Below are 14,705 nucleotides of genomic sequence, written 5' to 3'. Positions count from 1 at the left end.
AATTGTTTTTTGGTTTTCAATTTCATTCAGTTCTGCTCTGATCTTAATGATTTCTTTCCGTCTGCTAACTTTAGGTTTGGATTGTTCTTGTTTTTCTAGTTCTTTAAGGTGAAGTGTTAGGTTGTTCACTTGCCATCTTTCTATTCTTCTGAAGTGAGTGTTGAATGCAATAAGTTTTCCCCTCAATACTGCTTTTGCAGTATCCCACAGGTTTTGGTATGATGTATCATTGTTTTCATTAGTTCCAATAAATTTTTTGATTTCCTGCTTGATTTCTTCTTGGACCTATATGTCATTCAGTAGAATGCTGCTTAATTTCCATGTGTTTGTATAATTTCCAGAGTTTCGTTTGTTATTAATTTCTAGTTTTAATCCATTGTGGTCTGAGAAGATGCATGGGGTAATTCCAATGTTTTTGAATTTATTGAGACTTGATTTGTGACCTAATATGTGATCTATCCTGGAGAATGATCCATGTGCTGATGAGAAGAATGAATATTCTGAGGTTGTTGGGTGGAATGTTCTGTAGATATCTGCCAATTCCAATTGGTCTAGAGTCTTGTTTAGATCTTGTGTTTCTCTACTGATTCTTTGCCTAGATGATCTGTCTAATATTGACAGTGGGGTGTTCAGGTCCCCTGCTATTATGGTATTAGTGTCTATTTCCTTCTTTAGGTCTAATAGAGTTTGTTTTATAAATCTGGCTGCTCCAACATTGGGTGCGTACATATTTATGATTGTTATGTCTTCTTGATGGATAAGTCCTTTTATCATTAAGTAGTGTCCCTCATTGTCTCTTTTTATGGTTTTTAGTTTAAAGTCTATTTTGTCAGATATAAGAATAGCTACTCCAGCTCGTTTTTCTTTTCTCTTTGCATGGTAAATCTTTTTCCATCCTTTCACTCTTAGTCTGTGTGAATCTTTATGGGTGAGGTGGGTCTCTTGTAGGCAGCATATAGTTGGGTCCTCCTTTTTGATCGAGTCAGCCAGTCTGTGTCTTTTGATTGGGGAATTTAAGCCTTTTATATTAAGAGTTGGTATTGAAAGGTGTTGATTTATTCCTATCATTTTATTGGTTGTTTGGTTGTCTTAGGTGTCTTTTGTTCCTTGCTTTCTGATTTACTGTTTGGTTTCTGTGTTTGTTGGTTCCTTAGGTTGTAGATAGCGTTTTTGTTTGCTTGTTTTCTCTTCATGAATGCCATTTTTATTATACTAGTGGGTTTTGATTTTTCTTGGGTTTTTATGGCAGTGGTAGTTATTTTTCAGGAACCAAACCAAGTATTCCCTTGAGGATTTCTTGTAAGGGTGGCCGTGTGGTAGTGAACTCCCGCAGTTTTTGTTTGTCTGAGAAATATACTATTTGCCCTTCATTTCGGAAGGATAGCCTTGCAGGGTAGAGTATTCTTGGCTGGCAATCTTTGTCTTTTAGTATTTTGAAAATATCATCCCATTACTTTCTAGCTTTTAGGGTTTGTGATGAAAAGTCTGATGTTAACCTGATTGGGGCTCCCTTATAGGTGATTTGACGCTTCTCTCTTGCAGCTTTTAAGATTCTCTCTTTGTCTCTGAGTTTTGCCAATTTGACTATAACATGTCTTGGAGAAGGCCTTTTTGGGTTGAATACGTTTGGAGATCGTTGAGCTTCCTGGCTCTGAAGATCTGTGACTTTTCCTATACCTGGGAAGTTTTCTGCCACTATTTTTTTGAATATATTTTCAATGGAATCTCCATTTTCCTCCCCTTCTGGAATACCCATGACTCGGATATTTGAGCACTTAAGGTTGTTTGATATCTCTCTCAGATTTTCTTTCATGTCCTTGATTCTTTTTTCTTTCGTTTTGTCTGCTTGTGTTATTTCATACAGCCCATCTTCCAGTTCAGAGGTTCTCTCTTCAACTTCGACAAGCCTGCTGGTTAAACTCTCCGTTGTGTTTTTTATTTCACTGAATAACTTCTTCAGTTCGGCAAGTTCTGCTACATTTTTTTTCAGGACATTGATTTCTTTGTACATTTCCTCTTTCAGATCCTGTATACTTTTCCTCATTTCATCATGATGTCTAGCTGTGTTTTCTTGTATCTCATTCAGTTTCCTTAGAATTATCACTCGAAATTCCTTGTCATTCATTTCAAGGGCTTCTTGTTCTATAGGATGTAGAATTTGAGATTTATTAACTTTTGGTGGTGTACTTTCTTGATTTTTTGTATTTCTGGTATCTTTTTTTTGATGTTTATTCATTGTGGCAGGGGGTTTCACAGTCCACCGGTTTGAGACTAATGACTAACTAGGATGTTGCTGTGGTTGCCAATTTCGTATGGCTACCTCCGTGGCTGCTCAGTTGGCCTCTAGTGCCTTGTGTGTGTGGTTGCCTCGGGTCTTGTGCTTCTCCGGGGAACCACCTTTCTGGTCAGCTTGGACTCTGCTGGGCTGGTGGATCACGTACCACAGGGTGTGTGATCGCTGTTGAGCTTTCACTTCCTGTGCAGGACTTCTCCCTGTTCCGTGTGCTCTGGCCCAGGCTGTTGGATCGTGCAGTGGTGACCCCACAGGGTGTGTGGTTTCTGTTGAGTCTCCTCCTCCCTGGCCACACGTCTCCCCACTCTGTGCGCACTGCGCTGGGCTGGGGCGTGTCTTTTGCACCCCTCGTCTATCAGCTGGGCCTTCAAGACCCTGCTCGGCACCGCCTCGCCCAGGAAGTCTACCAGGTTTCTGCTAGGCACAGACGACCAGTTGCTCTGGGTGCCTTTGTAGCACTGTGTAGATCTTTTTCGGGTGTTGTTCACCTTTTAATTCCCCCGGTATAAACCGAGTCTAGCGCCCGCCTGCAGCCAGCTCTCCGGCAGGTTCAAGCGGACCTGGGAACTCTCCTACCACACTATTCCCAACCAGAAATTGGTTAGGCTTTTTTCCGAACTGGTGGCCACAGAGATGGTAACTGCCTCCCAGTAACAGGAAGTTTACTGGGGGCCGGAGTCCAGGGTGTGGTGGAGTGACAGTCGGCCCACCCGTACTGTCTTGCCCTCCCGACACTGGCTGGGGACGCCCCACGCCTCCAACCCACCAGAGAACCGTGGAGGGAGTGGGAGGGGAGGCCGGCCCGCAGGCTCCAGAATGCCCCGTGCAGGGCCAAGCAAGTGGGAGGGCTCAGTGAGGGCCGAGCCGGGCGGAGCTGCTAGCACATGGGAAAATGGAGGCAGCACCAGGGCGGTGAGTGGCCTGGTGATGCAGGCAGGAGCTGGTTGGTCGTCACCAAAAAAAGGGCTGGTCCAGGGGTCACTCACAGGGTTGTGTCAGGTCGGGTGCTCACTCTCTGCCTCTGGTTTGCCGCATTCCCTGTTCTCTGCCGCTGCCGCCTCGGGCTGTTCAGTCGCGGCGCGGCTTGGGCGCTCCCAGGAATCTTCTTTAATGCCGGCCTGAAACCTCGAATCCTGAATAGGGCAGCTGGACGCCTTCAGCGCGGCCCCGGCCTCTGGAATCCCATCTGCATCCAAAGCAGCCCAGGCGCCGTGTTCCCTGTATCGAGACTCGCTTTTGCAGCTAAGAAACATTTCTTTTCCTGCTCCACACTTCAAAGCTGTTGCCTGTAAATGAGGCAGCCTCTCCTGCCGGGGGGCAAAGTGGCGTTCAGCCCCCACGACCGGCCACCAGCAGTGGTCCTCCCTTAAGAGATGGCAAGAGGAAGGTCCAAAAGTTTCCCGGCTGCCTGAGGCCCAGTGGCCGCCTTTTCCACCTCAGCTACTCCGCGCCAACCGCCGCAGCCACCGCCATCTTGAAACACCATTAATCACCATCCTAAACAATTATTTGGTGCTTATCTGAAATTCAAATTTAGCTGGACATCTTGTATTTTAGCTGGCAACTCTACTGCTGGAGAAATGCTCACACAAGGCAAGGGGATGTGCACAAAGATGCTCACCACAGCCTTGTGTGTAATCAAGAAAAATAATAATAATAAAAACTCACAAAGCTTTTTAAATCTGTGTTTTGATATCTTTCTCGGTTTGGGAAAATTATGGGTCAATATTTCTTCTATCCCATTGTATATCTCCTGTCTTTCTGGGACTCCTATTATACATGTTAGACCTTTCCACTGAGTCTCAGGTCTCTCATGCTTTTTTCTTTATCTCCTCTCCATTTTTTCCTCCCTCAGCACTAGATACCTACTAAACTCTTTTTTTCTTTTTCTTTTTCCCTCTTGGTTTCTGATCAGTTCAGTTCTGTTAGCATGCCCCATAATATTTTGCTGCGTGAAATACTAGATTATGGATGAAAAAATTATGAAAGATCTAGATGACATTTTCCTCCTAAGAGGGCTGCTTCCTTTCAGCAACAGAACAGAAATGACTTGCCCACATTTTCTTGAGGGCTGGTCTATTTCAGTTTTGCCCTCCATCTTAGGAAGTGGCCATGATGAGGTCTTGAAGCTAAACTCAGTATGTGATAAGGCCCCTCCAGCTTCACAGGGTTTGAACTTCAACTTGTGACTCTCTGGTACGAGGTCAATGCTGAAATGTCTGCTCTGTTCTTCAGCTTTCCAGCTGTTTCCTACTGAGTTTCTTAGAATCTTCTCTTGCACATGTGTACGTCTGAAGCCAGTCAATGACTTTAAAGAGACCTGACTGCAGATTTTAAGTTTAGATTCTATGTGGTTCCTTCCTCTCCTGGACTTTGGTTTCAACCACTTTAGCGGCCCCAGACTTCCACCTTCCCTCCTTAGCACAGTTAGACTGTCAGTTTCTTTTTGGGATTTATTCCTTTATGCCACAAACTAAGAAATGCCTCCAGGAAAATAGCCAGGGTGACTAGTGAGCTCATATTGTGTGCTTCCCTTCTGCTCAAGATCAAACCCCTTGATAAATTTGTGTTGCTTGCTCTTCCGCATTGGAAAGGCTGCTGAAGTAGAACAGTGAGGTACAAAAAATGTGAATTATTGGGTATACGCTTGAAATTTAGATGATTATCTAAAGAATTTTAATGAATACCTTGCCCAGGACTAGGCACCATTGGTCCTATCCCCATTATTTCGCCTGACTTAGTCACAAAACTCTGTGGGATTTCCAAGGTTTCCTGACTCCTAGTAAGGTAATCTTTCTACACAATCATGTTTACATTAGAAAGGTGGAAAACCACACCCCGATTCAGTGAACTAAGGCCTAAAGGTCAAATGTGGCCCAGTGCCAGTTTTTGCATTGCTTGTGATGTAAGAATAATTTTTACAGTTTTCACATGATTGGAAAAAGGAAAACAAAAGAAGAACTGTACTTGTAACACATAAATATTACATACAATTCAAATTTTAGTGTCCATAAAGAGTTTTACTGCAACCCAAGCTCTCTCACTCATTTTTGTGTTATCAAAGGGCACTCTCATGCTACAATGGCAGTAGAGTACTTGTGACAGAGATCACATTAACACAGATCACATGTTCACACTGCTTCTCAGCATACGACAAATTGCCGAGATGCAGTTATAATCGGACAGCATCTTGAGTGTCATGCATTATGCCGTACTGCAACATTTTATTCTTATTACCAGTGCACACTCATGTCAAAGCAAGAAACGCAACCTTTGAATGTTGTGCTTTTAAGACAAAATGGAGTGTCAATTATTTTGTTGTTTAATTGGAAGTTAACCGTTTTGTTTATTATGCAACAACACTATAGCTGTGCTAAAAGAATATAATATATATTGACATTACCAGACTAAGCACTCTTCACAACATTTCTACTTCACAGGAATGCAATGGTTGGAATAACTTTTTAAATTTAAAATGGAATATCTCATCACAGCAGAATTTCCTCATAAAATTAAAAACTTTTTAAAGACCATTAGCCTTTCTGTAAGAACAGTGCTTGAAGAGTTGGGAACAACATTAATAAACAATTAAAAATAAGACAAATAATTCTGAATGGTTTTCCTCGGTTCTTGGTAAGATGACAGATATTACCAATACTTCTAGGTGGTTGTTTATTAGAGGAGCCCATGCTGAATCTGAAGTGACTGGAACGTCAGCCTCTAGGAATAGTATGTGTGGAACTACAGGGAAGAATATTTTCAAAGCTGAGTAAAACTAACTCAGTACAACGTGAAGTGGAATTTGCTAAGACATGTTACAACTGATGGTGGAGAAAATACACATGGAGCAGAAAAAGATATAGTCAGCCAATTTTTAAAAGTTTGTGAGAACGTATAAGGTGTTTAAAGTCTATGGTGCAGTTACTCTGTGGAAAAATATCTTAATCTATCATGTGTCACTGAACCAGTAGTATCAACGGTGAACTTCATTTGCTCTCATGAATGCAACCATTTTCAGTTTTGTGAATATTTGTCATAAAATAAAAGCTGACCATCCCCACCACACAGTTCGGTGGCTTAGCAGCAATAGTTTGTTGTGATTTTTATGTGCTCAGGGCTGATACTGAGATTTTTCTTAATGAGAAGAATTATTCTCAAACACTATTACCAAACACAGAATAGGGTTAGAAATTAGATTTTATTGCGAACCTGATGTTTCTTACTGAGTTCAACCCCAAACTGTAAGGCAACAAAGGGAACTTATATGTGAAACTTACATTGCTGATAAGTCATTTTGACAACTAGTACTGTTCGAATCACAAGCACGCTGCTGTATACATTTCCCATGCTGCAACAGGTTAAAACAAGTAAGGTCTTCATTCCCACACATATTTGCAGCAGATATGTTTTTCAAGCTCAAACTATAGCATTCTTCAGACGTTGATTCAAGGTCAGAAGAGATGTGCACGTACCAAATCCATTAACTGTGCACTTGAGGAGCTTCCACCTAACCCTCTACTGAAAGTGAGTAATTTGCAATGTAAGGACATGCTAAAAGGTAAATAAGGCACAATTCTATAAATACTCTCCAAGTGATGAATACGCTCATTTTAATGTTATGCGTTGTTTTGTTTTTACTACTTTCGGAAACATATCTCTGGTGTATACTGGCCAGCGCATGGGTTTTCTCTCATCATTAGAGTCTTGGGCAGTTATTATTATTATTATTGGTTTTTATTGATATATATTTACATACCTTAAAATGTACCCTTTAAAAGCGTACAGTACAGGGATTTTTAGTACAGTCACACTTTTGGGCAAACATCTTCACTACCTAAGTCCACAATATTTCCATCACCCCAACAAGAAACCCAGGTCCTATTAGCAATCACTCCAAATTTCCCCCTCCCCACTATTCACTCTCCCCCTGCATTCATGCGATCTACTTAAGTAGTAGCTAAGTAGTTCAGTAGTTAAGTTTCGGGAGTAAAATATTATATATATTATATGTTGAATCTAACTGCATGGGAAGTTGTCACCACTAACCCCAGTGTTGTCGAAGGCAGAACTCTACTTTTTTTCTCTAAGGATTTGCCTATTCTGGACATTTCATATAAATGGAATCATGGGACATGTGGCTTTTTACATCTTGTTTCTTAACTTAAGCATAATGCTGTCAGAGTTTATCCATGTTGTAGCATGTCTCAGCACTTTATTCCTTTAAATGGCTACATTATTCATAATAGTCAAAAAGTAGAAACAGTTTATAAAACATACATTTTCAATTCTTCTGAGAGTGGAATTGCTGGGTTATATGAGAACTCATGCTTAAGTACTTGAGGAACTGCCAACCTGTGTTCCCTGGTAGCGTCATTATTTTATGTTCTCAGCAAAGTATGAGATCTCCATTTTCTTCATATCCTCACTAACACTTATTTTTCTTTTTTTCATAATGTATTTTTTATTTTATTTCTGTCTCTCTCTTTTTATTTTTTAATTTTTGATCATAGCCATCTTAGTGGACGTGAAGCGGTATTGCATTATGTAATAATCATTTGCATTTCTCAAAAGACTCATTATGTCGATCTTTTTATGTGCTTGTTGGTCATTTCTTTACATTATATGAATAAATGTCTATTCAAATTTTTTTGCCCAGTTTTAATTTTTTTTGTATTTTAATTGTTGAGTTTTATTTTTATTCATTTGTTTAGTTTCTTAGATATTTTAGTTTTGGATTTTATTGGATTGCAAGTGATTAAATGTTTTTTACACTTGACAATACCATTTGTTTACTATTTTCTGCTACCCAGGGCTTGCAAAGTAATAGACAGAACTCATAAAGAGTAGATTTGCATGAATAAGGATTTTTTTTTCTATGAGCAGAGTGATAACGAAGGACCATTAGAAGAAGTACACAGACTTGGATTTTTATTGTAGATGTTGTGTTGGTCATCCAATGCAAAAGTATATTTCAAAAACTACCTGGGACATCAAGAAAGCGTTTGGTTATAAAGCATTACTGTTCTGCACCCTTCAGTCTCAATTTCTTTGTCCCAACCCCTCCTCTTCCTCCTTACCTGTGTTCCCTTCTGGCTCCCTCTCCTAGATTTTTCAAAGTGAAAAAACTCACAGGTGAAGGTCTTTCCAGGTGTCCTCCACCATCAGGGAGTTCTGAAATTGCTAGCTGAAAGTTTAATAGTTTTCAAAGTAGTTTAGACTCTATTCTTGATTTTTAAAAAGATTTGCCATCATAATAATTATTGGTTTTGCTTTTTTAAAATTATTTCTTTATTTTTGTACAGCATTTTTGAAATCAATATACAATGTTTTATTTCTCTTTCTGTGCCTGACTTATTTCGCTGAATATAATTTTTTCAAAGTCCATCCACATTACTACGAATGGTAGTACTGCATTCTTTTTATAGCAAAGTAGTATTCCATTGTGTAGATATACCACGGTTTCCTTATCCACTCATCTGATGATGGACATGTGGGCTGGTTCCAACTATTGGCTGTTGTAAATAGTGCTGCAATAAACATGGGAGTGCAGGTACCCCTTCGACATGAATTCCATTCCTCTGGGTATATTCCCAGCAGTAGAATAGCTGGGTCAGATGGTAGAACTATCTGCAATTGATTGAGGAACCTCCAAATAATTTTCCATAAAGGCTGCACCATTTTGCAATTCCACCAACAGTGTAGGAGTGTTCCTTTTTTCTCTGCAACTTTGCCAGCAATTATCAATCTCAGTCTTTTGATTTTAGCCATCCTAACTGGAGTGAGATGGAATCTCATTGTGGTTTTGATTTTTATTTCCCAAATGCTGAGTGATGCTGAGCATTTTTTCATATGTCTGTTGGTCATTCATATATCTTCCTTTGAGAAATACCTATTCAGCTACTTTGCCCATTTTTAAATTGGGTTACTTGTTTTTTTTCCTATAAAGTTGTTTGAGTTCCTTGTATATTCTGGATATTAACCTTTTGTCTGATATAACTTTTGCAAATATTTCCTCCCACTCTGTTGGTTATCTGTTAACTCTGTTAGCTGTTTCTTTCACTGGGCAGAAGCTTTTCAGTTTGATATAATTGATTTATTTTTCCTTTGGTTGTCCATGCTTCCGGGGTCATTCTCTTGAACTCTGTGTGCAATCCTACTTCCTGGAGTGTTTCCTCTCTGTTTACTTTAAGGAGTTTTATTGTTTCAGGGTGTATATTTAATTCTTTAATCCATTTTTAGATGATTTTGGTATATGGTGAGAGGTATGTGTCTAGTTTCTTTCTCTAGCATTTGGATATCCAATTTTCCCAGCACCATTTGCTGAAGAGGTACTCTTTTCCCCAGTGTGTACACTTGGTGCCTTTGTCAAAGATCAGATGTCTGTAGGTGTATGTGTTGATTTCTAGATTCTCTATTCTATTCCATTGATCCTTGTGTCTGTTTTTATGCCAGCACCATGCTGTTTGGGTTATTATAGCTTTTTAGTACAGTTTAAAGTCAGGTAGTGTTATGCATCCAGCTTCATTTTTTTTGCTCAGAATCGCTTTGGCTATTTATGGTCTTTTGTTATTACATATAAATGTTAGGATAGTTTTTTTTCCAATTCAGAGAAAAATGTCATTGGAATTTCCATGGGGATTGCATTGAATTTGTAGATCACTTTGGGTAATATGCCATTTTCACAATGTTAATTCTTCCAGTCCAAGAGCATGGAATATCTTTCCATCTTCTTGTATCCTCTTTAATTTCTCTCAGCAGTGGTTTGTAGTTCTCATTATAGAGATTTTTAAATCCTTGGTTAATTTTATTCCTAAGTTTTTTTTTTTTTTTTTTTTTTTTTTTTTTTTGGTGGCTATTGTAAAGGGGCTAGGTTTCTTGATTTCCTTTTCTGCAAATTCACTGCTGGAGTATAGAAATGCTATTGATTTTTGTGTGTGTGATTTTTTGTTGTTGTTGTTTTCTTTCTTTCTTTTTTTTTTTTTTTTTTTGTATCCTGCAACTTTTCTGACATCATTAATCAACTCTAAGAGTTTTTTTTTTTTTTTTTTTTTTTTTTTTTTTAGAGGTGTCAGGGTGTTTGATAGATAGGATCATGTCATCTGCAAACAAGATAGTTTGGCTTCATCTTTTCCAATCTGGATGCCTTTTATTTCCTTCTCTTATCTGATTGATCTGGCTAGTACTTCCAACACTATATTGAATAGGAGTGGTGAAACTGGGCATCCTTGTCCATTTCCTCTTCAGGATGATTTTGGCAATGGGTTTATCATATATGACTTTAATTATGTTCATATACTTTCCGTCTATACCTAACTTGTAGAGAGTCTTTATCATGAATGAATGTTGAATTTTGTCAGAAGCTTCTCCAGCATCTATAGAGATAATCATATGGTCTTTGTCTTTGATTTTATTGATGTGCTGTATCACATTAATTGATTTGCATATGTTGAACCAACTTTGCTTCCCTGGGATGTATCCCATTTGATCGTGGTGTATAATTTTGTGCATGTGTTGCTGTATTCTGATAGCTAGTATTTAATGGCGGATTTTTGCATCTATATTCATCAAGGATATTGGCCTGTAAGCTTTCGTTTTTTGTTGTGTCTTTGGTTTTGTTAGCAGGGTGATGTTTGCTTCACAGAATGAGGTTGGGAGAATGGCCTCTGTTTCAATATTTGGAATAGTTTGTAGAGAATTGGTATCAGTTCCTCTTTGAAGGTTTTGGTAGAATTCTGCAGCGAACCCATCTGGTCCTGGGCTTTTCTTTGTTGGGAGCCTTCTGATAACAGCTTCAATCTTTTATTGCTATTGTTCTGTTCAGATTTTGTACATCATCTTGGCTCAGTTTTGGTAGTTTGTGTGTGTCCAGAAATTTATCCATTTCCTCCAGATTTTCAAATTTATTGGCATACAGTTGTTTACACTAGTCTTTAATGATTTCTTGTATTTCTGAGGTATCAGTTATAATATCACCTTTTCATTCCTAATTTTTGTTATTTGGGTCTTCTCTCTTCATTTTTTAATTAGCCTTGATCATGGTTTGTCAATTTTATTTATCTTTTTGAAAAACCAACTTTTTCATTCATTGATCTTTTGTATTGTTTGGGGGGTTTCTATTTCATTAAGTTCTGCTCTGATCTTGATTATTTCTTTCTGTCTGTTAGCTTTGGGTTTAGATCGTTCTTGTGTTTCTATTTCTTTAAGGTGAAGTGTTAGGTTGTTTACTTGCCATCTTTCCTTTCTTCTGAAGTAAGCATTTAATGTAATAAATTTCCCCCTTAGTACTGCTTTTGCAGTATCTCACAGTTTTTCATATGATGTGTCACCAATTTCATTAGTTTCAATAAATTTTTCATTACCTTTTCAATTTCTTTTTGGACCCATATGTCATTAAGTAGAATGCTGTTTAATTTCCATGTGTTTGCATAGTTTCCAGTTTCGTTTGTTATTGATTTCTAATTTTAATGAATTGTGATCTGAAAAAAATACATGGAATAATTCCTTTTTTTAAAAAAAAATGTTAAGACTTGTTTTGTGATGTAATAGGTGATCTATCCGGGAGAATGTTCCATGTGCCAGCAAGAATGAATATTCTGACGTTGTTGGATAGAGTGTTCTGTAGATATCTGTGAAGTCCTATTTGTCCAAAGTGTTGTTTAGATCTTGTGTTTCTCTGCTGATTCTTTGCCTAGATGATCTGTCCAATATTGAGAGGGGGTGTTCAGGTATCCTGCCATTATGTTATTAGTGTCTATCTCATTCTTTAGGTCTAATAGTGTTTGCTTTATAAATCTGGCTGCTCCGACATTGGGTGCGTATATATTTATGATTCTTATGTCTTATTGATGGATAAATCGTTTTATGATGATATAATGGCCTTCTTTATTTCTTTCTTTGATTTTTGGTTTAATATTTATTTTACCTGATTTAAGAATAGCTACTCCAGCTCATTTTTCATTTATATTGGAATGGTATAACTTTTTCCTTCCTTTCACATTCAGTCTATGTGTGTCTTTACAGGGGAGGTGAGTCTCTCGAAGGCAGCATAAATTTGGGTCCACCTTTTTAATCCAGTCAGTCAGTCTGTGTCCTTTGGGTGTGGAACTTAGTCCTTTTACATTAAGATTTGTTATTGAAAGGTGTTGATTTACTCCTAGCATTTTATTGATTTTTGTTCAGATGTCCTTAAGTATCTTTTCTTCCTTTCTTTCTGATTTACTGTTTGTCCGTATATTTGTTGATTTCTTGGGGTGATAGATAACAGTTTTCTCTCTCTATTTTTAGCATTTTTATTTTACTAGTGGGTTTTGCATTTACTTGAGTATTTATGGCAGTGCTGGTTGTTTTTCCATTACCAAACCCAGTGCTCCCTTGAGAATTTCTTGTAAGGCTGGTCCTGTGTTAGTGAACTCCCACAGTTTTTGTTTGTCTAAGAAATATACTATTTGTCCTTCATTTCAGAAGGATAATCTTGCTGGGTAAAGTATTCTTGGCTGGCAATTTTTGTCTTTTAGTATTTTGAATATATCATCCCATTCTTTTCTGGCTTTTAGAGTTTGTGATGAAAAGGTCATGTTAGTCTTATTGGGGCTCCCTTATAGGTGACTTGATGCTTCTCTCTTGCAGCTTTAAAAGATTCAGTCTTTGCCTTTAAGTTTTGCCAATTTGACTATAACATGTCTTCGAGAGGATCTTTTTGGGTTGAATATGCTTGGGGATCTTTGAGTCTCCTGACTCTGAAGATCTGTGTCTTTCCCTATACCTGGGAAGTTTTCTGCCATTATTCCACTGAATATGTTTTCAGTGCCATTTCCTTTTTTGTCCCCTTCTGGAAAATCCATGATTCGGATATTCAAGCACTTAAGGTTGTCTGTTATCTCTCTTAGATTTTCATCAATCTTTTTAATTATTATTATTTTTTTGTCTGCCTATGTTATTTCAAACAGCCCATCTTCAAGGTCAGAAATTCTCTCTTCTGCTTGTTCTAGCCTGTTGGTTACACTCTAAGTTGTATTTTTTATTTCACTGAATGAATTCTTCAGCTTGGCAAGTTCTGCTGCATTCTTTTTCAGGGCATTGATTTCCTTGTACATTTCTTCTTTCAGGTCCTGTATACCTTTTCTCCTTTCAATGTGCTGTCTAACTGTGTTTTCTTGTATCTCATTTAGTTTCCTTAGAATTGTTGCTCTTAATTCCTTCTCAGTCATTTCAACGACTTCTTATTCTATAGGATCTAGAGCTTGAGAGTTATTATTGCCTTTCTGTGGTGTTGTACTTTCTTGAGTTTTCACAATTCTTGCATCCTTCCTTTGTTGTTCAGTCATTGTGGCAGGGGATTTCACGGTTCACTCGTTTGACCCTCATGTCTGGCTAGGATCCTGCAGGGACTACCAATTTGGCATGGTTGCCTTGGTGCCTGTGCGGAGGAGGCTTGGTCCTGTCAGAGCTGTGGGAACTGGCCTGGAATGGGAGTCCCACAGCAGTGCCTACCTGTTCTCACTTGGGTGGCTCAGGGCCCTGTGGGCCTGGTGGCTTTAGGGCCTCTCTGGGCAGAGTGCACTGGCTGGGCTGGGAGCCCTGTGGTGGCACCTACATGCTCCGGTGCAGATACCTTGGGGTGCATGGGCTCGGAAGCTTTCAGGCCTCTCCAAGGGCCTCTCTCTGTGCGGTGCCCATGGGCCTGGGCTGAGATTCCTGCGGTGGTGCCTACATACTCCAGCAAAGAACCCTTGGGATGTGTGGGCCCAGCAGATTTCGGGCCTCTCTCGGGGCCTCTCTCTCGGGTGGTGTGCACTGGCCTGGGCTGGGATTCCCATGACAGCACCTTCCTTCTCCAGTGCCGGTGCCTTGGGCTGTGTGGGCCCGGCAGCTCTCAGGCCTCTCTTGAGGCCTCTGTCTGAGTGGCAGGCACTGGCCTTTGCTGGGATTCCCAGGGCATCGCCTAGCTGCTCTGGCACAGGTGTCTCAAGGTGCATGGGCTTGGTAACTCTTGGGCCTCTCTCTGTTCCTTTTTTTCAGTGGTAGTTTTTTACTGCATAGATGTACCACAGTTTGTTTATTTTTTCTACCATTAAAGGACATCTGGGTTGTTTCCCAGTTTTTCCTATCATAAATAAAGCTGCTATGACATTTCTATGCAGGTTTCTATGTAAAAATAAGTTTTATATCTCTGGGATAAATTCCCAAAAATGAAATTGCTAGGTCATATGCTACTCCATTTTTACTTTCAAAGGAATTGCAAAACTATTTTCTAGAGTGACTGTTCTGTTTTACATTCCCACCAGCAATGTATGAGTGATCCAGTAAATCTGCATCTTTGCCTGCATTTGGTATTGTTATTATTTCCTATTTTAGCTGTTCTAATAGGTATATAGTAACAATTAATGGTGGTTTTAATTTGCATTTCCCTAAT

At 39.1% G+C, this 14,705-nt stretch overlaps 1 pseudogene; it reads right to left on the bottom strand.

The window, feature by feature from the left end:
* The window catches only part of LOC134368512 (serine/threonine-protein phosphatase PP1-beta catalytic subunit-like), a 40,931-nt pseudogene extending 26,663 nt beyond the window's left edge, over nucleotides 1-14,268 (bottom strand).
* Nucleotides 14,269-14,705: the final 437 nt, after the last annotated feature.

This window comes from Cynocephalus volans, chromosome X (genome assembly GCF_027409185.1).
Source record: "Cynocephalus volans isolate mCynVol1 chromosome X, mCynVol1.pri, whole genome shotgun sequence".
NCBI lineage: Eukaryota > Metazoa > Chordata > Mammalia > Dermoptera > Cynocephalidae > Cynocephalus > Cynocephalus volans.
Note: the sequence above shows the minus strand (reverse complement) of the source record. Positions and strands in the feature narration are given on the sequence as shown.